Source organism: Podarcis muralis, chromosome 16 (assembly GCF_964188315.1).
Source record: "Podarcis muralis chromosome 16, rPodMur119.hap1.1, whole genome shotgun sequence".
Classification (NCBI taxonomy): Eukaryota; Metazoa; Chordata; class Lepidosauria; order Squamata; family Lacertidae; genus Podarcis; species Podarcis muralis.
The window spans coordinates 28,934,936-28,958,028 of record NC_135670.1 but is presented as its reverse complement, the minus strand read 5'-3'; the positions used below and the strand labels follow the sequence as shown (position 1 = coordinate 28,958,028).

General features: G+C 47.2%; 1 long non-coding RNA gene across 1 annotated transcript in view; it reads left to right on the top strand.

Moving 5' to 3' along the window:
* LOC144325777 (uncharacterized) overlaps nt 1-22,304 on the top strand; it is a 37,486-nt gene extending 15,182 nt beyond the window's left edge. Inside the window, exon 2 of the long non-coding RNA XR_013390957.1 lies at nt 20,783-22,304. This is a non-coding gene — a long non-coding RNA (uncharacterized LOC144325777). The remainder of the gene's footprint in view (nt 1-20,782) is intronic.
* The last annotated feature ends 789 nt before the right edge of the window (nt 22,305-23,093 follow it).

Sequence of the window (23,093 nt, the reverse complement as noted above, 5' to 3'; positions counted from 1 at the left end):
TTGGAGTTACAGCGCCTGCTGTGGCTGTAAGAGTCTGATATGGGAGAGACATGTTTCGTTGCAGGTGGGGCAGATGAAGGCGTCCACTTTTGCTGCCATAGGTGCACCATGGCATTTCTCTCTCGGCACTCCTCCCAGAGGTCATTCCTCCTCTTGTCACTGCTGTGGATAAATGACCTTGCTACCTGTTCCCAGGTGCTGTGATCATATGCAAGGGATTTGCATGTCACGGGGTTCGTGTCGCTTTGCAGACAACTTTGTAACGGGCCTGGTGCCTGGAGCCAGCTCCCCGTAGAGCACGACCTTGGGGATCCAGCCATTTTCCATTCTGTGTACATGATGAAGCCAGCATAGACGTCACTGAGACAAGATGCTTTGAGAACATCCCACTGTCCGCTGCGTTGTTCATTCCCTAATAAGTGTTCAAGACTGCTGCCCATATATATAGGTAAAGGTAAAGGGACCCCTGACCATTAGGTCCAGTCATGGCCGACTCTGGGGTTGTGGCGCTCATCTCGCTTTATTGGCCAAGGGAGCCAGCGTACAACTTCCGGGTCATGTGGCCATCATGACTAAGCCGCTTCTGGCGAACTGGAGGTGCAGGCCAATTCTGTGTCCAGGGCAGCTGTCCAACAGCTCCATCTGGTACACAGCCTGAGACCCTACCTGCCCGCACTGTCTCGCCAGAGTGGTGCATGCTCTAGTTATCTCCCGCTTGGACTACTGCAATGCACTCTACATGGGGTACCTTTGAAGGTGACTTGGAAACTACAATTAATCCAGAATGCGGCAGCTAGACTAGTAACTGGGAGTGGCCACTGAGACCACATAACACCGGTCCTGAAAGACCTACATTGGCTCCTAGTACGTTTCTGAGCACAATTCAAAGTGTTGGTGCTGACCTTTAAAGCCCTAAACAGCCTTGGCCCAGTATACCTGAAGGAGCGTCTCCACCCCCATTGTTCAGCCCAGTGCCGAGGGCCTTCTGGCGGTTTCCTCCCTGCAAGAAATGAGGTTACAAGGAACCAAGCAGAGGGCCTTCTCAGTAGTGGCACCCTCCCTGTGGAACGCCCTCCCATCAGATGTCAAGGAAATGAACCACTATCTGACTGTTAGAAGAAATCTGAAGGCAGCCCTGTTTAGGCAAGTTTTCAATGTTTGATGTTTTACTGTGTTTCTGATATTCTGTTGGGGACTGCCCAGAGTGGCTGAGGAAACCCGGCCAGATGGGTGGGGTATAAATACTAATTATTATTATTATTATTATTATTATTATTATTATTATTATTTATTTTCAGATTTCCATTACTCTTATTTGATAGGCTACTGTGGGACACAGGGTGCTGAATTAGATGGGCCTTTGACTTGATCCAAGGGACGCAGGTGGCGCTGTGGGTAAAAGCCTCAGTGCCTAGGACTTGCCGATCGCAAGGTCGGCGGTTCGAATCCCCGCGGCGGGGTGCGCTCCCGTTGCTCGGTCCCAGCGCCTGCCAACCTAGCAGTTCGAAAGCACCCCCGGGTGCAAGTAGATAAATAGGGACCGCTTACTGGCGGGAAGGTAAACGGCGTTTCCGTGTGCTGTGCTGGCTCGTCAGATGTAGCTTTGTCACGCTGGCCACGTGACCCGGAAATGTCTCCAGACAGCGCTGGCCCCCGGCCTCTTAAGTGAGATGGGCGCACAACCCTAGACTCGGACACGACTGGCCCGTACGGGCAGGGGTACCTTTACCTTTTACCTTGACTTGATCCAGCAGGTCTCTTGGAACTGAAGTTAGGAACATAGGATGCTGCCTTACACCAAGTCAGAGCACTGTTCCATCTAGTTCAGTATTGTCTGCACTGAATGGCAGTGGCTCTCTGGGCTTTCTTCCAAGCCTACCTGGAGATGCCAAGGTTTGAGCCTGGGACCTTCTTCATGCAAAGCAGATGTCCTACCACTGAACGGCAAACTCTCTTCTTCATAGTAGGCTGTGCCTTACAGTGAGTCAAGACCATTGACCCATCAGGCTTGTGGGTTTGTACGGGGAGAAAGTAAATATAGAGAGAAGAACCTCCAAGCTTCCTAGAAACTCATTCTGACCTAAACCATGCTGACCTTCCTTCCAATGCTGGACTGATAACTCTTAAGGGTTGCTATCTTTATTTCTTTTCTTTTTTTATAAGATTTTTATTAAGATTTTTACATTACAAAAAATAAAACAAAAAGAAAAAAAGAAGAAATACAGAATAAAAATTGTTAAAAACAATCAATCTTTTCATCACATTATTTTTCATTTACTTGTTTCTCGGACCTCCTCATACCTCTCTTTTTTTGTATTCCAATTCAATTTATTAGCTCAGCAATTTGTTTCCCTCTTTATTCTACCCAAATCTTTATTCTTAAATTGTTGTGATCTTGAAATTTTACTTTTATAAACCCATTTTTTCATATTCTTTTAACCCATTACAGCTAGAAACCACTTAATTTCAATCCAACATTATTCTAAAGTTCATTAATTTTGCAGTGTCTCTGTAAATAATCTTTAAATTTCTTCCAGTCTTCTTCCACCGACTCCTCCCCCTGGTCTCGGATCCTGCCGGTCATTTCCGCTAATTCCATGTAATCCATCACCTTCATCTGCCATTCTTCCAGAGTGGGTAGATCTTGTGTCTTCCATATTTCCTGCTCCTCTTTCCTTCATCCCACCTTAGGAGAGAAGTCATCTTCTCTTTGCCTCTCATTCTGAAAACAAAGACTCAGCCCTCCAACTAGGAACGTTCCTACGAACAATGCACTTCCTTTAATAAACCTAGCTTTCTTATCTTCCCAAACTTCGCGTGTCGGTGTGATTACATCCAAGAGTAAAGTATGCCCCTCCGAGAGCAGTGATTCAAAGTTAAGTTCAAATCCTGTTGGTACATTTAAACTCCAAACGCCATCCAGGTTACGTTAGGCCAAAACACAAAACTGACAGGCTGAATCCGGAGTGTGGAACACCTTCTCAAAAGAAGCCAGAGACTAGGCTTTTGAGAGAGAGAGAGAGAGAGAGATAAGGAAGAGCGGGGAAATGGCTGAGTTGAAGCAGCTGATAACCCAGTTAACAAAAGGAAATTACTCGATACGGTACGTTCAGATGGAAACTCGGATGGGACAAGAGCTGCCCTTTGAAGTAATTACAGAGGACTGTCCTATGGGAGACGAGGATCTGGCAGGCTGGAATGTCTGGAGGGAAGCTGATCAGAAAGCGAGAGACCTGATTGTGTCTTCGGTGAGTGATTCACAAGTTCCTTTTGTGAGAGTTTGGACAAATTTGTAGAGGAGACGATCAATAACCACCAGCCGTGTTGGCTACGCTCTGCCTCCACAATTGGGGGAGATTGCTGGGAACAGGCGGGGAAAGTTCTCTGGTGCTCATGTCCTGCTTGTGTCATCTGTTGGGCCACTGTGTGATCAGGATGCTGGGCTAGAGAGGCCATTGGCCTGGTCCACCATGTTCTTCTTAGGTTCTTGTAACTTTCTGAGTCAGCTAAACAGGTGGGGGAGGGGAATCTAAAAATAGCGTACAAGGAAACAGACAGAAGTCAAGTACAGTGGTACCTCAAGTTACATATGCTTCAGGTTACAGACTCCGCTAACCCAGAAATAGTGCTTCAGGTTAAGAACTTTGCTTCAGGATGAGAACAGAAATCATGTTCCAGCGGTGCGGCGGCAGCGGGAGGCCCCATTAGCTAAAGTGGTGCTTCAGGTTAAGAACAGTTTCAGGTTAAGTACGGACCTCCAGAACGAATTAAGTTCTTAACCTGAGGTACCACTGTAATGCTTCTGTAGCATAGTCTCCTTGAACCTTAAATCAAAAGGAGACTCTCTAGAACTGCTCCAAAGTTCTAAACAAGGAAGACCAGTTACAGTGGTACTTCTGGTTGTGAACAGGATCCGTTCCGGAGCCTCATTCGCAACATGAGCAGAATGCAACCCGCGTCTGCAGGTCGCAATTTGCCGCTTCAGCGCATGATGTCATTTTGAGCGTCTGCGCATGCGCGAGTGGCGAAACCCAGAAGTAACCCTTTCCGGTACTTCCGGATCGCCGCGGGATGCAAACTGAAAAGATTTAACCTGAAGCAAACGTAACAAGAGGTATAACTAGTTAAACGAAGACGGAAAGCTTGCTGGTTTTCTGAGCTCAGTGCCACGATCATTTCAAAACTTTCGTTTGTATTTAATGAGCAACAGGATAAAAGTTTGGAATCAAATCATTTCCTCCTTGAGAGAGAGCAGTTTTTAAATGGCAGCAACAGATGATAGATAGGAAAGCTCAGAATAAGACTTAAGGCCAAGGCAGCACACCCTGTTTCATCTTTATCGATTATTACTCAAGGTACACCCTGTGATGTATCTACTGAGAGGGGAAAGCCAAGGGCTTGAGAAGCTGAAGCAGTATGTGGCTATAGGGAGCAACAAATTCCAAAGAAAGCCACGGATGCTACGAACAGACAATAGGAGGTGTCTGGAGTAACACAGCAGTTCCTGCCTAAACAAGGAGCCAGATCACAGCGCCTTGCAAACCGACAGCAGAATGGTGTTGCAGAACACAGGAACTGCACATTGCTGGAAATGATGAGTTGTCTGCTGTGGGGATGCACTGGAGGACCCACAAGATGTTAGGGATGAGCGGAGTAACACCTACCTATAGAACCGTCTACTGATGGGAATGACAGACAAGACGCCGTATGAACTTTATTGTGTGAGCACATAATCAGTATAGCTCATCTTAGAGTCTTTGGGTCAATGGTCTACAACATCCACCTGCCAGACCAGAAGAGGTCCAAACTGGACAATGCAACACAATTAGAAACGTTGGTGGGATACTCCCCAGAGAGTGAGGAATTTGAGCAAGAGGGGAGTGCAGAAACAGATGAAGCCACACAGCCAGAAGGGGCAATGGAGCCCACACCCATATGCTCAGACTGTGAAAACCAGTGTTTGAAACTCCCATTGTTCCAACAGGGAATTTCATTAGCTTGAGCAGTTCCTAAGCTCTGGGCGCAGTATTGCGCCTAAGATCCCAGATTAAAACTGCGGAATGGAAGCAAAGGAGGACCTTTTTCTGCCTCCCCACTTCCAGCTAGTCTCTGAAGACTGCAGAAGAGACCCTCTTGAGGAGGGGGCGGCAAACTAAGGTCCGTGGGCCGGATCAGGCCGAATTGCCTTCAGGATCCAGCCTGCAGACTATCTGTGGATCGGCGTGGGGATTCTGTTCGTTTGGGCTGCACCATTCCCCCCCCTGCGCCATTCCATTCCATTCCCCTGCCCACACACACACTGTGGCGGTGCCTCCTCCCTCCCGCCTCCTGGCTTCTCCCTGCCCTGCCTAGAGGAGGAAGGGGGCTGAGCTGGCTGAGCGCCATTTTAAGCAGCCCCTCTCTGGAGCCAGTCCTTCTGTGCTGCTCATCTTCCCTCCACCACCACCACCCTGTTGCTCCTGTGGGCCAGAGAGTGGAGCGGGCGAGCTCACTCTGCCTACCCACGAGAAGAAGCAGCGGTGATGGTGGTGGCAGCCCCAGGGAAGGTAAGCACAGCGGCTGGAGGTGGGGGGTGGGGAGGAGGACTACTTGCCCCCCTCGCCTCTTCTTCCAGCTCCCCCCCCCCGGTGCCGCTTCTGCAGCCCGCCACAAGGTCTTAGGGACAGTGGACCGGAATATTAGGGGGTGGGCAAGAGAAGGACTAGACCATGTGAAAAGATAAACATAATATTTTAGCTGCAGTTCATTCATTTTCAGCTTCGTATTCTCGTTATAAAAAAAAGTGTGCCTAGACATTTTGTTGTACAGTGGTACCTCGGGTTAAGAACTTAATTCGTTCTGGAGGTCTGTTCTTAACCTGAAACGGTTCCTAACCTGAGGTACCACTTTAGCTAATGGGGCCTCCCGCTGTTGCCGTGCCGCCGCCGCACAATTTCTGTTCTCATCCTGAAGCAAAGTTCTTAACCCGAGGTACTATTTTCTGGGTTAGTGGAGTCTGTAACCCTGAAGTGCCTGTAACCTGAAGCGTCTGTAACCCGAGGTACCACTGTACCCATAACTTAGGTTTAAGGTGCCATTCAGCTCCTAGCTTTCATATCTGTTTCTAATGCTGGTGCAAACAGAAGTCAGACTGCCCAACCTTGTAAGAGATTATTCCTGAGCCAACACTAGGGGAAGAAGTTGAAACCCTACGCAGAGTAGAGGCTGACAAGTGGAAGAAAGCACCCAAAGGAAAGTTGAATGTGCTTCAGAGGTACAAGACCTGGGTACTGACCTGAGTTACCGCAAGGGAGAAGATTAAGATGCCTTGTGGATCTTCAAGAAGAAGCTTGACACTGAAGGAAAGATTCAGAGGTACAAGGCAAGACTAGTTGCTAAAGGATAGTCTCAAAAGTATGAAGAAGACGACAGCAGGAGAAATGTAATACCATTGCAGGAAAACCAGCCCATCAACCAAGAAAGAATGAGAAGCAGGAAAAAGAGTGGCAGGATAGCTTTGGGCTCACAGTGCCTTTCAAGTATCGGCTACTGCAGATCTCACGCTTCTGGAATACGCAGGTGCTGATTGGGTCAGATCACAAGTCAACCAGTGGAAACCTGTTTTCGTTACGGAGGGTCAGTTCTCTGCTGGGCAGGCCACAAGCAAGCAACAGGCACTGTCTTCCACAGAAGTGGAGTGTGTTTCTTTTGCTGAGGCATGTTGTTAGATGAGATGGCCATACAGATGTCTACAAGACTTAGGCATACCTGAGTTGGAGCCTATCGGGATGCTTGAGGGCAATCAAGCTTGCGTACAATTCGCAAAAACAGAGGGAATGAATTCAAGCATGATGCGCAACAGCATGAAGTTCCACGTCCTAAAGAGATACACAGGACAAGGAGCTTCTAGAAGTGAAAGAGATGGCTGCTGACTCGTTGACCAAAGCTTTGGGCAAGGTCCAACACCAGAAATTGTGAGACAAGATGGATCTCGTGAACGGAAGCAAGCTTGATTAAGAAGGGGTGTTGGAAATGTTGGGGTGAAACTCAGCTTGTATTGACAGCTGGCGGGTTTGCATGGGGATAAAGTATATATAGTCATACCTTGGACCCCAAACATTCAGTTTGTGAATGTTCTTTGGGACGCGACTGTCCAATGGGGCTTCCATGGCTTCTGATTGGCTGCAGGAGCTTCCTGCAGCCAATCAGAAGCTGAGCTTTGGTTTCCGAACGTTTTGGAAGTCGAACAGACTTCCAGAATGGATTCAGTTCGACTTCCAAAGTACAACTGTGTTGAGAAATGAGCCTTCAAACTCCCTAGGCTGTCTTTCTGACCTAACATATGCTGACCAGAGGCTAGACTGATAAGAGTATGGTTGCTGACCTCACTTCCTGTTCCTCCCTTCTTCTTTGTCCCTCCTTGAGGGAGGAAACATATTCCCTTTTGTCTCTCACTCTCCCACTAAGAATGAAGACCAAGCATGGCTCTTTGGGTCTCCACCTTTGTCACCTGGAACTAGGAACTTTCCTATCAAGAATGTATTTCCCTTAATAAACTTAACTTCCTTCTTTTCCGAAACACAGTGTCTCACTGTGATTACATCTGGGGTGTTAATCGTGCTCCTCCAAGCAGGGACTGAGTCCAACTTCTGCCAATGCATCCAAATTCCAAATGGTGTCAGTTCACACTTCCCAAACAATGTGTGAACCGAAACGCAGCCATCCTTTCAAATTTCCACTTCTCTGAATTTTGTAGTGCATTTTTCCAGCCACATAATGTGAAAAACACACACGCACATGGTAGGGTAAAGTGTGCATAAAAATGCATATATTGGTGAAAAGGGCAAAAATATATTAAGGGAAATTGTTTTGCAAAAATAAAGTGTATATTAGGCAAGTTGTCATATAAAAATATGTCTTATCAAGAGAAATCCTTGCTCAAATGCTGGTGAGTTTTCATGAGGACATTTTTTAAAGGGAAAAACCCTGCAAACGGAGAACAAAATGTGGAGAACTGAAATATATATATATAATTTTCATACCAAGCTGTATTAGAAAAGTAAAGATAAATGGGAACATAGATTACTCCCCACCCTCTTCCTACAAACAGTATTTTGGGATTCATATTGCGTTTGTTCAAAACACAGTGCATCTTACGCACAGGATTTAGAACCTTCAATTGAACGTAAATATTCGATCTCTTTTAATGCGTAGAACTGATTTTTCCGTTTACAGCCTTCGTTTTCTATCTCTTATAATCGAAAAGAAATGATTCGCATCATTTAGATCCACATGTCCAAAGTAACCCCCCCCCCCCCAGCACATGAAATTATGGGAGAAACTGAGAGAAAGCGAAACTCAGATTGTCCCGTTCGCTCATCCCTACGAAAAACGTGAAAGCAGCACTTTTCCCTCTCTGCGTGTCCCTCCTGTTAATGATATCCGCATGTGGCAGAAGGAGAAGCGAAGAGAGATGCTGCGGGAAGAGGTGGCCATTGACAAAATGGCCGCTGGAGCAACGTGTGGCTGGGTGGGCGCCCGTTTTGCTTTCTCCCCCTTCCCAGGAAGCTCCTTTCTCCGCACATTCCCCCCTCCCCCTTTCCATTTTCCTCGCCGGAGAGACCTGGGCTTCCCCATGTGTCAGCTCCGGCTGGGTCTGGTGTGTGCGAGGGAGCGAGATCGAGAGCCGCCTAGGCCTCGCCGCTTTTATTTTCCTTTGCTAACCTTCTGTGGCTCTGGGCAGTGGGAGCCGCGACAGCTGCTGGCAGCGGCAGGGCCTTTGAAGAAGCTGGGGGTCACGACCCCGAGGCCTCTTTCCTCCCGGTGTCCCAGGAGGTCCCCAGTCAATCAAGGGGGAAGGGGAGGTGAAAAGGGTGGGGGGCAAAGAGAGGGGGGGCTGATGCTCTTTAACCGTTTGTCAATCCCTGAATGAAACAGGAAAGGACAAATGTAAGGAGGGGAGGAGGAAGAGAGAAAGAGCGATTACTTCCACTTTGGTGGGTCGCTGAGCCCCTCTCACACTCTGGGGAGAAAGAGGAGGAGGGGTCCCCCCCCCACACTCCTAAACCCACAATTAAAAGCTCCACTCCCCCTGACCCCACCCAGACCAGCCCTTATGGCGTTAAAAGGACGGCATGGTTTTTATTTCATTTTTGGGACGCATGTTGCAAAGCGATCTTCATAAATAGTTGAGAAGTCAAAAAGTGCTTTGCGATCAATGCTGGGTGTTTCATGCGTGCCGGGGGGGGGGGGTTGGGGTGAGGAAATCAGGGAAGAAAGGGAAAGTGGAATGGGCATGTGTGGACATATCTGTTACGTCGGACACAGTTCAATCGCAGTTGCTTTCTTGGATAGAAGAGCAAGCTCAAGGATCTGCAACGCTGGGGAACCCAAGAACTTTTTTTTAGGACGGGTTGTTGGTGGCTTTTGTGCAAATTAACCCAAACCCCCACAAAGCTGATGAGGATTCAGTGGTCCAGATTTTTTAGAGAGCCAGCCTTGGAGGTGATTCAGAACAATCTGCTTGCTGTGTTGTCTTTGACAATAAGGACGGAGGATAAATTCGATTCAGTTTGCCTTTAAAGGCGAACCCGCCCCTGAACTAGCACTTTCTGGAACAGTGCGCAGACTGAAACACAGTCCCTCCTTTGAAATTCCACACTGAATTCAGTTATCCAGCCCAGTAATGTGTGCTCTAGGGTAAAAGGTGCACAGAAATGCAGATATTTGTGAAAATAACATTAAAAATTGGGGAAACTGCTTTGCAGAAACATCTATATTAGGAGCAATTTGCAGGAAAATGCTGTTTAATTTTCAGCGAGGACCCCTTTTTTAAAAAAATTGAAATGCATCTAGCCGAACTTCAGACTGGAAAACAATGAAAAATTGGGAGGAAACTGAGATTGATAAGAGTCACTCATCCTCACTTAAGAAAGAGACACCATAAAAGGGTTGGGATAGCATACCTAACATCGCTCTAGCATTTGCAAATACGGAGGGCATTTTTTAACACTCTGCACAGACAGCGCTCAGAGAATATTTTGCTCAATTCACAACATCTCCAGTGAGAAGTGGAGACAGATACCTGGACCATTGAGGAATGCAGGCCACTGGAGAGGGTGGCTGAATTGCCGCAGAAACTATGCTAACACAAGGTGGATCAAGCCCATGTCCTATCTAGACCAGTGTCCTGTTCTCGCAGTTGCTACCTAGATGACTTTGTGATGCTGACTAGCAGGATCTGAGTGCAACAGCACTCATCCCTCTTGCTGTTTCCAGCAATGGGCATTCAGAACCAACTGCCTCCAAAATTGGGGGTAGAACATAGCCAGTATAGCTAGTACCCCTTGATAGGGTTAAATTCCATGGATTGTCTTCTAGCAAGGTTGGAGCCAGGTGAGCCTCTCTGGGGAGAGCATTCCATCAATAGAGGAAGGCTAGTACAGGGAATGCCTGTTGTCTTTGTCCATGATCACCGAAGAATTGATGCTTTTGAATTATGGTGCTGGAGGAGACTCTGGAGAGTCCCATGGACTGCAAGAAGATCAAACCTCTCCATTCTGAAGGAAATCAGCCCTGAGTGCTCACTGGAAGGACAGATCCTGAAGCTGAGGCTCCAATACTTTGGCCACCTCATGAGAAGAGAAGACTCCCTGGAAAAGACCCTGATGTTGGGAAAGATGGAGGGCACAAGGAGAAGGGGACAACAGAGGACGAGATGGTTGGACAGTGTTCTCGAAGCTACCAGCATGAGTTTGAAAAACTGCGGGAGGCAGTGGAAAACAGGAGTGGCTGGTGTGTTCTGGTCCATGGGGTCACGAAGAGTCGTGCACAAATAAATGACTAAACAACAACAACAACAACAACACCTGCCTTCACAGCCGTTGTGACACGCCACTTATTATCTTCCACCTGTTCTGCCGTTGAGGACTTCTTGGATCATTCTTGGTCAGGCTCCTCCCCTTTGACCTTACCGCCTTGGGTGACCCTGCTGGGAGCACGATTCTCCCAATGGCTTCGCTCACAAGGGGCAAAGGAACGTGCAAGCCCACTCACCATGGTGAGGTGATGAGCATACGGCTTTAAACAGTCATGGCTTCCCCCAAAGATTCCTGGAAGTGTCACTTGTTAATGGTGCTGTGAGAGGTCTAATGTTCTAACCACTACACCACACTCTTGAACCTGAAGGCACTTCCCACATTGCCTCATAGTCTGCAGCCACTAGGCCCTCCAGACCTCCTGCCCTTGCGTCATTCAGACTGCACTCAGGGGCTCCCTTGAAGGTCAGGATCCTGTTGTTCTGCCCTTATTTTCCTTTAACATCTGCCTCACCAGACTCAGAAGGCCCAATTGTTTCTCCTCCCTAGGCTGTCCTTCTCACAAGCACTTCAGATATTCCATGCAAGAATCGTTGTTTTGAAGATAATGCTTTTGAGAAGGTCACATAGATTGTATCAGTGCCCCCTTCTGAATTTGCTCCCCCGCTTCCTGCAGGGATGCCTTCAGATGTCTTCTAGAAGTCAGATAGTTGCTTATCTCCTTGACATCTGGTGGGAAGGCATTCCACAGGGCGGGCGCCACCACCAAGAAGGCCCTTTGCCTGGTTCCCCGTAACCTCACTTCTCGCAGTGAGGGAACCGCCAGAAGGCCCCTCAGCGCTGGATCTCAGTGTCTGGGCTGAACGATGGGGGTGGAGACGCTCCTTCAGGTATACTAGGCCAAGGCCGTTTAGGGCTCTAAAAGTTAACACCAACATATAGTTCTCCTCCTTGTTTAATGCCCACAACAACCTTGCAAGGTAGATTAGGCTGAGAGGCAGTGACTGGCCCAGGGTCACCTAGTTAACTTCATGGCAATTTAAACCCTGGCTTCCCAGATCCGAATCTGACCCTCTAACCACTGCAGCACACTGGCGTGACGGCCACATGGTGGCAATCAATGGAGAATTTATTCCTGCAAGCTCAGCCGCAGCAGGAATGATCATAGGAAAAGCATCTTGCATATCACCCAGATAATAACGTAATTTTAAAGTTTGCTTTCATTCAATCCTACGATTCTCTTGTGAATGCAGAAGCAGACCTGCTTCCCGGATCACTTTTGTCGAGCAATCTCCCTGGGAGCTGGTGTAGTTACAGCCTAGCTTTCACTTCAGGCCGGTGGTGTTGGTTTCTCATTCCTAGAAATCAAGGAGGCTGCCAAACTCCTTCCCGTTTGCATCGATTGATCTGGCCTCATGCCTGGGGTGAACTCTGTCGGCAGGCGAGTCTCTGGATGTTTTTACAAGTGATGCTCTGAGCCCCATTTAGTCTTCAACGGGTCACTTCTGAATGTCATTAATGCATCTGCTACCACTTGGGGAAGCATAGAAAATTATGATAATACCCCTGTAGATCCAGCTTCTAGGATTACATCGGTGTGGGTATGGGTGGGTGTGCTGGATGTGACCTTCGAAACTCAACCATCAGAACGGCAGACGAAAAAAAAGTCTCAGCCACAAGCGTCTGGCTTAAGAGAGCACAAAGACAAGGAAACTGAACTGGAAAACTTTTTTGCTTGGACAGAAGCCATTTAAGCATTGCAATCGGTTACATAACACCATTTAGGGTTTAGTAGCTGCATTCTGCACTGATTAAAAGGATCCCTTCTAATTACAGGAAAACATGTTTACTAGTGGGATCCACAACAGAATGTTTCAAAGTATTCCCACGGACCAGGAGTGCTTTTGTTCAGCCATACGTTTGAAGCACTTTTAAAGCACACAACTTCCCCAATTATCCTGGGAACTGTAGTTCAAGGGTGCTGGGAACTGTAGCACTGTTAAGAAGTAAACTGCAGGTGCCAGGACTCAGGGGCAAACCATGACTGCTGAAGTAATATGAACTACATATAAAGGCTTATGCAGGTCAGGATCCCAATACACCAATGAATGCGTCTCTGCGCATACGATCGGGCCTGGACCTTGCGATCGTAATGGCAACATGAGAACAGGGCTTTTCAGTGGTGGCTCCTCACTTGTGGAATGCCCTCTCTGGGAAGGCTTTCCTGGTTCCATCATAACATAGCTTTAAGCCCCAGGCAAAACCTATTTCTTTTTCACCGGGTCTTTGACTCTTAATTATCTGAGGCCTGTTTGAATGGACGGGATGTTTGGGTTCCCCCCTTTTAAAAAACAGGACTGTCTCTCAGATTTTTCTTTGTGAGAGAAATGTGGGAAATCACATCCAAATATACGCAGCACTGTTGTGGGCCACTGGGACAAATTGATTCCATGAAAGGTGGATTTCGTGGGCAAGTTTGGCCCACAAGCTGTGTCAGGAATGAACACTGAGACACCAGGTCTAAGTTCCTCTCTGTGCCTGCGTGTCTCTTACGCACTTTGCCTCGCACGCACAGAGCACCTACAGACGCAGGCAGGCAGCCATTTTTTATTGGCTGTCTCCCAGCAGGAAGCCCACTTTGCTAACTTCCAGGTTTTTTACATCCTGCCATTGATCCCCTAGCGCAGAACTCCCATGGAGTTAGCTCAGCATGGGAGGAGGAAGACAGGATATAGCCTGGCAGGCCCTGACAAAGGAAGTGCTAATCAGGCATAGGAGAAGGAGGGAGGCGGCTGCAGGACCTCTGCGGCAACCAGTTTGTGCGGCGATTTTATCTGCGAGAGAGGTGGGAGAGGGAGAGAGATCATTTCTACCTGGAAGCTTCAATCTCCTTCGACCGGTTAGAGCAGGGATAGGCAAACTAAGGCCGGGGGGCCGGATCAGGCCCAATCGCCTTCTCAATCCGGCCCACAGGCGGTCCGGGAATCAGCATGTTTTTTACATGAGTAGAATGTGTCCTTTTATTTAAAATGCATCTCTGGGTTATTTGTGCGGCATAAGAATAGCTTCATTATTTTTTTTTCAAAATATAGTCCGGCCCCACACAAGGTCTGAGGGACAGTGGACTGGCCCCCTGCTGAAAAAGTTTGCTGACCCCTGGGTTAGAGCCTGGGCTGCAGTTCAGTGGCTGAACATCTGCTTTGCATGCAAAAAGGTCCTGGGTTCAATCCCCAGCTTCCCCAGCTAGGGCAGGAAAAGACTGAAACCCTGGACAGTAGTTACCAGTGCCGGATTTATGTGTAAGCTAAACAAGCTGTAGTTTAGGGCCCCAATCTCTTGGGGCCCCCCAAAAAAATTAAAGGCCAAAAAAACTGGATGTACATTTCCAAACTATAAGATCAAAAACATATAAAATAAAACCTACATACATACAGTTAGGGCTTAATAATTATTTCACTGTTAATATACTTCTTAATTCAGTATTTCAATTCAACAATTACTTTGATAAAATACATATTTTGTTATGTGCAAATGGCTTTAGATACCTATTAGGTCCATAAATTACAATATAGCAGATACTCAACACAATAAACAGCAACAATTTGTTGACAAAGGAGAGCTGGACATATAAAGGACCCCATTACCTTCAGTAGCTAAAATACATATTTTGTTATGTGCAAATGGCTTTAGATACCTATTAGGTCCATAAATTACCATATAGCATATATTCATCACAAAAAACAGTGACAATTTGTTGTTGACAAAGGACAGCTGGACATATAAAGGGCCCCATTACCTTCAGTAGCTTAGGGCCTCATCAAACCTAAATCCGGCCCTGGCAGTTAATGCTACTTAGGTCATGTTCACACCATAGGTTTAAATCAGTATCACACCACTTGGCTTCCTCCAGAGAATCTTGGGAGCTGTAGTTTGAGAGTTTCCAGGAGGTCCCTTTCCCCCTCACAAAGTTACAACTCTCACGTTGGATTAACAGTCGATTCCCCTTCACCGGGAACTCTGTGACTTGTAGCTCTGCGAGGGGAATGGGGTCTCCCAGCAACTTTCAGTACCCTTAACAAACTACAGCTCCCAGAATTCTTTGGGGGGAAGCCATGACGGTTGAAAGCATTGGTTCTCGAAAGGGTGAGGATGACAAGTGTGGTGGATAACCAAAGAAACATTTAAACGTTTCAGTGTAGGATAGGATAGGATAAAAATAATTTTATTTGCAGACTATGGATAGATATCTCTTCGAAATGAAAGCAAAAGCATCAAGTGACACTGAGGACAATTCTAGCTGTGATCCAGAGTCGCTATTCAAACACGGAGCTGAAGAAGATTTGTTTATATTTTGGGAACGATTCACGTTCGTGTTTTTGCAGCATTGCTTTATACTTTCTGGATATAGAGCAGTTGCGTTCTATGTTATAAACCAAGCTCTGCTCCTTGTTTCGTTTTTGCTTTCCAATGTATTTCTTATCAATAAAAAAAAACGGCATGCGAGCACATTTTTATTCTAAAAGTGCTGCCCGTAGAAAAAAGTTTGAGGACCACTGGTTATCACGTTGCTTTAAATGTATGGTGTGGATATGGCCTTAGTGTGTAAGGGATGCCTGTCTTAGTCTAAGGCGGCTTCTTACAAGGGAAGGGGCCATGGCTCAGTGGTACATCATTTGCTTTGCATTTAGATGGTCTTTGGTTTGATCCAGGCATCTCTCTGGCTAGGGCTGGGCAAGACTCCTGGTCCTGCCAGAAACCTGCCACCCAGTGTAGAGTGGGATGGGGAACCTTTTTCAGCCGCATTCCTGTAACAGGGCAACCTTCCAGGTGGGTGGGATCAGAGGCAAAAGTGGTGGATCAGCAGGTGAAATTCTTCCATTTGTACATGAAGCTGCTGTACACCTACAATCAAAGTGGAGGGTTTCTGCAGCCACTTTTCTGTCCAGAGAAGCAAGACGCATTATCACAGCTGAAGGGCACATTCCCACATTCCAGGCAGAAGCACGCAGGGTGGATGGGAAGCAGGGCTGGGGGAAGGGGTGTGGCCTGGGAAGGGGGTGTGCCCAGGTGGTGATGATGGTGATTATTATTATTATTTATTCATAAATACATACATACCCTGCCCATCTGGCTGGGCTGCCCCAGCCACTCTGGGCGGCTTCCAACAAAATATTAAAATACAGTAATGCACCAAACATTAAAAGCTTCCCTAAACAGGGCTGCCTTCAGATGTCTTCTAAAAGTCTGGTAGTTGTTGTTCTCTTTGACATCTGGTGGGAGGGCGTTCCACAGGGCGGGCGCCACTACCGAGAAGGCCCTCTGCCTGGTTCCCTGTAACCTCATTTCTTGCAGTGAGGGAACCGCCAGAAGGCCCTCGGCGCTGGACCTCAGTGTCTGGGTAGAACGATGGGAGTGGAGACGCTCCTTCAGATATACTGGACTGAGGCCGTTTAGGGCTTTAAAGCTCAGCACCAACACTTTGAATTGTGCTTGGAAACGTACAGGATAGATTGAATGTCCAGGGTGCACTGATCCCTGGTGTATACAATGTTGGTTGCAGTGGAGGCTAGCCCATTAGCGCTTCTGGGGCACTGCCACACCAACCTGTCTGTTCTCAGCCAACCCCCCCCCCCCCAGCCTACCTGAAACCAGTCTGGCAGGGGGCGGGCACCGCCTCTCAGCTTCCTCAACCTCCGTCTCAGTGTTGCCCTTATAGAGCTCATTGAGGAACAGGATGGAGAGGGCCAAAGCTAGAATGAGTTGTCTCCTCCTCTAGTGGGCTCTAGCGCCACCTACTGTTGGTCTCCCTTCCTTTCTGCAACGCCAGCCCCAATGGACACCAGCCGCCGCTGAGCCTGCTAGACCAAGGCCCTTGACTTCACATAATGCAGCTTCTGATGGTCCAACCAGGTGGGTCTGAGGCAGGTTTCACAGGATCATTGAATCACAGAGCTGGAAAGGACCATGAGTGTCATTTAGTCCAACTCTGCCAGCCCCCCAAATTCTGGAATACTTTGCCCAACGCGGGACTTGAACCCGTGACTCTGAGATTAAGAATCTGACAAATGAGCTACCACTGCTGCTCTTATGTGAGGGAGGACACTCAGCCCCAGAAGCTCTAGATACAGAGAGAGCAAACTGTGGGTTAACCCACAGACCCTAGGACTTGCCCATCAGAAGGTTGGCGGTTCGAATCCCTGCTACGGGGTGAGCTCCCATTGCTTGGTCCCTGCTCCTGCCAACCTAGCAGTTCGAAAGCACACCAGTGCAAGTAGATAAATAGGTACCGCTCTGGCTGGAAGGTAAATGGTGTTTCCGTGCGCTGCTCTGGTTTGCCAGAAGCGGCTTAGTCATGCTGGCCACATGACCTGGAAGCTGTACGCCGGCTCCCTCGGCCAGTAAAGCGAGATGAGCGCCGCAACCCCAGAGTCAGCCACGAATGGACCTAATGGTTAGGGGTCCCTTTACCTATAAGACCACCTTGCCCCAAATATGCCCACTTGATTGCTTCAATATTCAGAACTGGTGGTATTACAGGTGTCACATTAATACCCATTTGGCATTTGCAAGAGACCGATCTTTCAGTGGGGCAGCACCTACACTTTGGAACTCCCTACCTGTTGACACCAGGCAGGTGCCTTCACTCTACTCTTTCCAGCACCTGCTAAAATCATTTTTGGGGGGGCAAGCCTATCCAGACATGTGGAACGCTGAGAGGCGTTTTAATCTGGTTTTTAAGCTTATTGTTGATTTTAAGTATTATTCTGGAACGTTTAGAAAGATTTGTTTTCAACTGGCATTACTGATAATGTCATTGTTTTGGTAAACTGGTCTGAGAGCTGGTTGTCGCAATCAAGTGGCATATTTTTTTTTTACGGAATAAAACAACTAAATAGGGGGGGGGGATGTATCGGGGGAGGTGAAGCACAAGCTTCCTTTTCCTGCTGAGCAACTGCAGCTGGCCGACAAACTTGGGACATGAGCCAAGCTGGCGGCTCCCAGGATGAGCTCAAAGCCCCATAACTTGAGTTCAGTTGGGGGTTGCGTGTGCCTCTGGGCACCCGTGGCTTCTGCATAGCAGATGGGCCTTTTGGTTGTGGCTCCTTGGGGGAAAGCGAGTGTGGATGGTTGGCTTGGGAGGGCTCTGTTGCAGGGTCTTGAGAGCTTGGCTAATTGCCACTATATTTAGCACTTCGAGGGATAAATATAGCCTGCAGCACTACTTTAGATATAGCTATGCACACAGACCATTTATCTGGATCACATTGCCATGAAATCTCTAATGAAGCAGAAACGTAGTGTCTGTGTACAGTATCCCTCACCCAATAGATTTCACTTATTTACCACATTTTTACGCTGTTTCCCAAGTATCTAATTAGCCAAGAAGCAAGGCACAATCCATGGAAAACAGCAAAACCAATGTTATCTAATGCAATCAACGGCTGAGCGGCGGCAGGTTCGATCTTCGTCTGCTCAGGAAACGGAGGCTTCCAATTCCCAACGCCCAGCTGCAGAACCAAGAAAAATTTAGACACTTTAACCTCACGCAGTAGGTATGAATTTAAGAAATCCATGGCCACAAGATATGTATGCAACCCTCCCTGCAAAAAAATAAATAAAAAGAGGCTAAATTGGAATCAATGTACTTCAATGTACTCTTCAGCCTCTGCTTAAAATATTGTTTTGAGACATGTAGATGCTGATGTGTTCTAATCTCTTTTTGATGTTCGTTTTAATTATTTGGAAACGCTTCCAGTTGTTTTTAACTTTTATTTTATTGATCATTTTTATATTTCTTGCAAACTGTTTAGGCTTTCCCCCTGCAACTAAGCGGTATATATAGTGGTACCTCGGTTTTCGAATGTAATCCGTTCTGGAAGTATGCTCGAGTTCCGAAACGTTCATAAACCGAAAGTGGAAGCCTCAAAACTCTAGCTCCAGTACGGAAAACTCAAAACGGAAGCCGCGTTTCCTGTTCGAGTTCTGAGGTGCGTTTGAAAACTGAGGTGCCGCTGTATAAATTTTTTTAAAATAAAGTGAACAAATAAAAGGTACACATGCCAATGTACAGCTGCAGCTCTAGAAATACTGTATTTTTCCATCTAATACACGTGTATAACACGTATAAGATGACACCTATTTTGGGGGACCACAACAAAAACAGATTGAGATTGAATCCTGACAAGACAGAAGTACTGTTTTGGAGGGACAGGGGGTGGGCGGGGGTGGGGGACTCCCTGGTCCTGAATGGGGTAACTGTGCCCTTGAAGGACCAGGTGTGCAGCCTGGGAGTCATTTTGGACTCACAGCTGTCCTTGGAGGCGCAGGTCAATTCTGTGTCCAGGGCGGATGTCTACCAGCTCCACCTGGTACGCAGGCTGAGACCCTACCTGCCCTCAGACTGCCTTGCCAGAGTGGTGAATGCTCTGGTTATCTCCCGCTTGGACTACTGCAATGCACTCTACGTGGGGCTACCTTTGAAGGTGACCCTGAAACTGCACTTAATCCAGAATGCGGCAGCTAAACTGGTGACTGGGAGTGGCCGCCGGGACCACATAACACCGGTCCTGAGAGATCTGCATTGGCTCCCAGTACATTTCTGAGCATAATTCAAAGTGTTGGTGCTGACCTTTAAAGCCCTAAACGGCCTTGGTCCTGTATACCTGAAGGAGCATCTCCAACCCCATTGTTTAGCCCGGACACTGAGATCCAGCGCCGAGGGCCTTCTGGCGGTTCCCTCATTGCGAGAAGTGAGGTTACAGGGAACCAGGCAGAGGGCCTTCTCGGTAGTGGCGCCCGCCCTGTGGAACGTCCTCCCATCAGATGTGAAGGAAATAAGCAGCTATCTTCTCTTTAAAAGACATCTGAAGGCAGCCCTGTTTAGGGAAGTTTTTAATATTTAATGCTGTATTGTTTTTTAACACTTGATTGAAAGCCACCCAGAGTGGCTGGGGAAACTCAGCCAGATGGGTGGGGTATAAATAATATATTATTATTATTATTATCATTATTATTATTATTAGGGGGGAATGCCCAGAGTTGTTGAGCTTCTTTGGGGGGGGGGTCACTGCCATCAATCGCTCTCCAGCCTGCACTGAAAATCACACGCTTTGCACGCACACCACCAAAAGCCTGCCTGCACACTCGACAACACAGATGTTTGCACGCTTTGCCGCTGCCGCAGGCCTTGACACAGCAACCACTCACATGCCCAATCACCGATGCCAATCTCCTGCTGGCTGCTGCCACCAGTCGCCCGTCCCCACTATGCTATCTGTGTATAAGATGACCCGCAATTTTTCACTATTCTTTCTAAGGAAAAAATACTGTCTTATACACAGAAAATACGGTAATTACTACAATTCACGTAGAAAAATAACACCTCTCACCATATTGGGAAGGTTGTCCCCTGGCGACCATTTTGTCGGCTCAGGCAGGTGCCCAGGTGCCACTGATGAGCAGTTTCAAGGGTCTCTCTTCTTAGGGGTCTCTTTAAACCACACTAGAACAGCACTTCAAAGAGGGTTATACCCTCGGGAAAGCACAAGGACACCTTACCATGCAGTAATGGGCCTCTTAGATGGCTTCAAAGGGGGATCAGGCACATTCATGGAGGCAGGTGGATCAATCAATAGGTATTAGTTGTGATGACAAGAGATGGGGTAGAAATTCAATTTAGTTCACATTTGAAGCTGAATTTTTCAAGTTTGCACTTTCTGAAACTATATGAGAACCGAAACAGCCATACTTTGGTATGCAGTTCTCTAGCTGATCTTTACAAAACTGTGTATGCTTGAGGAAGTGTGCATAAAAACAAATATATTAATGAAAATAACATACAAAAATGCATTTGTTGGAGTGTGTGTTTCTTGCAACAATGTGTGTTAGTTAAAACTGCATACAAAAAAAATGTGCCTGTTTGGAGAAATTTGCAGTGAAATACTGAAGGATTTTCAAGGGAATTAAAAAAATACCGGTAATGCTAGGGAACGATGGAGAACAGGACTGAAGACTGGAAACCGAGGAGACTCCAAAAAGACAGATCCTTCCCTCCTTAATGATGACCAGATCGAATCCCAAGATCAGAGGGTCAGCATGCCACTGGATATCAGCTGTTGAGCAACTGATCTAAACAGCAAGAGCTGTATGGAGCCATGACTGTTAACTTTCTGAGGGCATTTGACTAGCTGCTGTGGGTTGCTCGCTGCTGGGCTATTGGACTTTTGACTCAATCCTACAAGGCTATTATCTTACACATCAAGGCCTAAAGGCAGGGGAACATCCTGTTAAAGAGTATTCCATGGTATGGGGACAAAACTGGAGACCCTAGTAAATCTTAAACCCATGCACTGAACATGGCCTCTGCACCTTTTGCTTTCATTCTAGCTGTTTGTCATAGGAGCAGCAACATTATAAACCACTTTGAGTTTGTTTGCCCATTTGTTCCCATGCCATCCCTTTCCCCTTCTCCTGCATTATGTCTATTAAAAGGTCGTGCACCTGTGGCAGGCATGGCAATGTTTTTGAAAAATTGTACCATACCTATAACAGGGACGCAGGTGGCGCTGTGGTCTAAACCACAGAGCCTCTTGGGCTTGCCGATCGGAAGGTCGGTGGTTCGAGTCCCCACGACGGAGTGAGCTCCTGTTGCTCTGTCCCAGCTCCTGCCAACCTGGCAGTTCGAAAGCACACCAGTGCAAGTAGATAAATAGGTGGGAAGGTAAATGGCGTTTCCGTGCACTCTGGTTTCTGTCAGTGTCCCGTTGCACCAGAAGCTGTTTAGTTCTGCTGGCCACATGACCCAGAAAAGCTGTCTGTGGACAAACGCCAGCTCCCTCGGCCTGAAGCGAGATGAGCACCCCATAGTCGCCTTTGACTAGACTTAGCCGTACTTACCTTTACCTTTTTACCATACCTTATAAAACTTCATGTGATACACACACATACACACGCACACAAAAATAAATGTTTCCCTTCTGCTAGAATTATTATTACTATTTCAAATAAATAAATATCTGACAGCTCTGGCAAGTTTGTTTTTTTAAAATAAAACTTATGCTCTTGTTCTGCCTTGTGCATTTGGTGACTGTTGGTTCTTGCTTCTAAGAATTGCATTTCTTTAGGAGTTTCTAGCTTTTAAACTGTGTGTTAAAATGTCTTTGTTGCACCTGTTAACACGCACAACATATCTACACTTCCACCACTGATTCTCTCCCCCCCCCCCCCGCCACACCCCAGGTTGCAGAAATGAGTTGCGGTTTTCGATTTTGAATGCTGTGGGGTTGCTGTTTGGTTTGTGTTTGCACAATGCATTATTAGGAACCGAGTGTTGCATTAATTCCTCGGGCGGTCTGTTCCGTGCCTGTTAGTTTTGACGACTCATTGATTTGTAAAAATTTTGGTGAGGAACTTAAAGAACTGCTGTAGGCTTTTATCAGTCGTGAGCCCACTGTGAGTGCAGTAATTGCAAGGATATATAAATAAACTAGACTCAATTAAAACTCCAAATCTTTTGTGGTCTGTTCCTGTGTGTATTTAACTCAGAAGCCACGTTGACTTCCATGGGGCTAGCTTCCAAGGCAGCATATATTCGATTACAGCCTCGTCCGTCTAATGTACAAGCACTGGCAGAGGATTCAAATGAAATGACTTTTCAGCAAACCAGACTACTCTAGGTTTTGGCTGCAGGCTTCTTGTTTTGGTTGGGACTAGTTCTAGGAAAAGGCCTGATGCATGATTTGAATGGCGGGCTCCCAACATTTTGAACTCCGCTTTTAAACAGCTGCGTTTGGCTACGACTTCTGGCAGTTGCGAGGTGACGAGAGAGAGGCAGCCAAATGCATTTTGAGAGCCTTGGTGCCTTTGGCAAAAGCCGAGAAAAGGAAGTGGATGCCGCGACGAGGCCATTCCCACCCTGCCCATGTATAAATTTGCGAGCGGTCCAAGTGAGCATGGCTGAAGTGCAGGCGGGGGTTGCCAGACCTGCAACATTCTCATGAATGTCCCGCACATAACAACACAAGCGAGCTTTTCATGGTTCACGGAGGCAGGCAATTATGTCAGATCACTCACACGCCAGGCGAGGCATAAAGGAAATAGAGCAGCGCCAACTAGCGGCCACGGTGGAAACTGCATGGAGCTTCCGTCACAAGCTATATTTTTGCCTGAAGTAGAATCTGTAATCAAACCAGTGTTCGAAACTCCCATTGTTCTAGGCACATTTTGCGACGGGGAATTTCATTAGCACAAGCAGTTTCTGAGCTCTGGGCGCAGTACTGCGCCTAAGATTTCAAATTA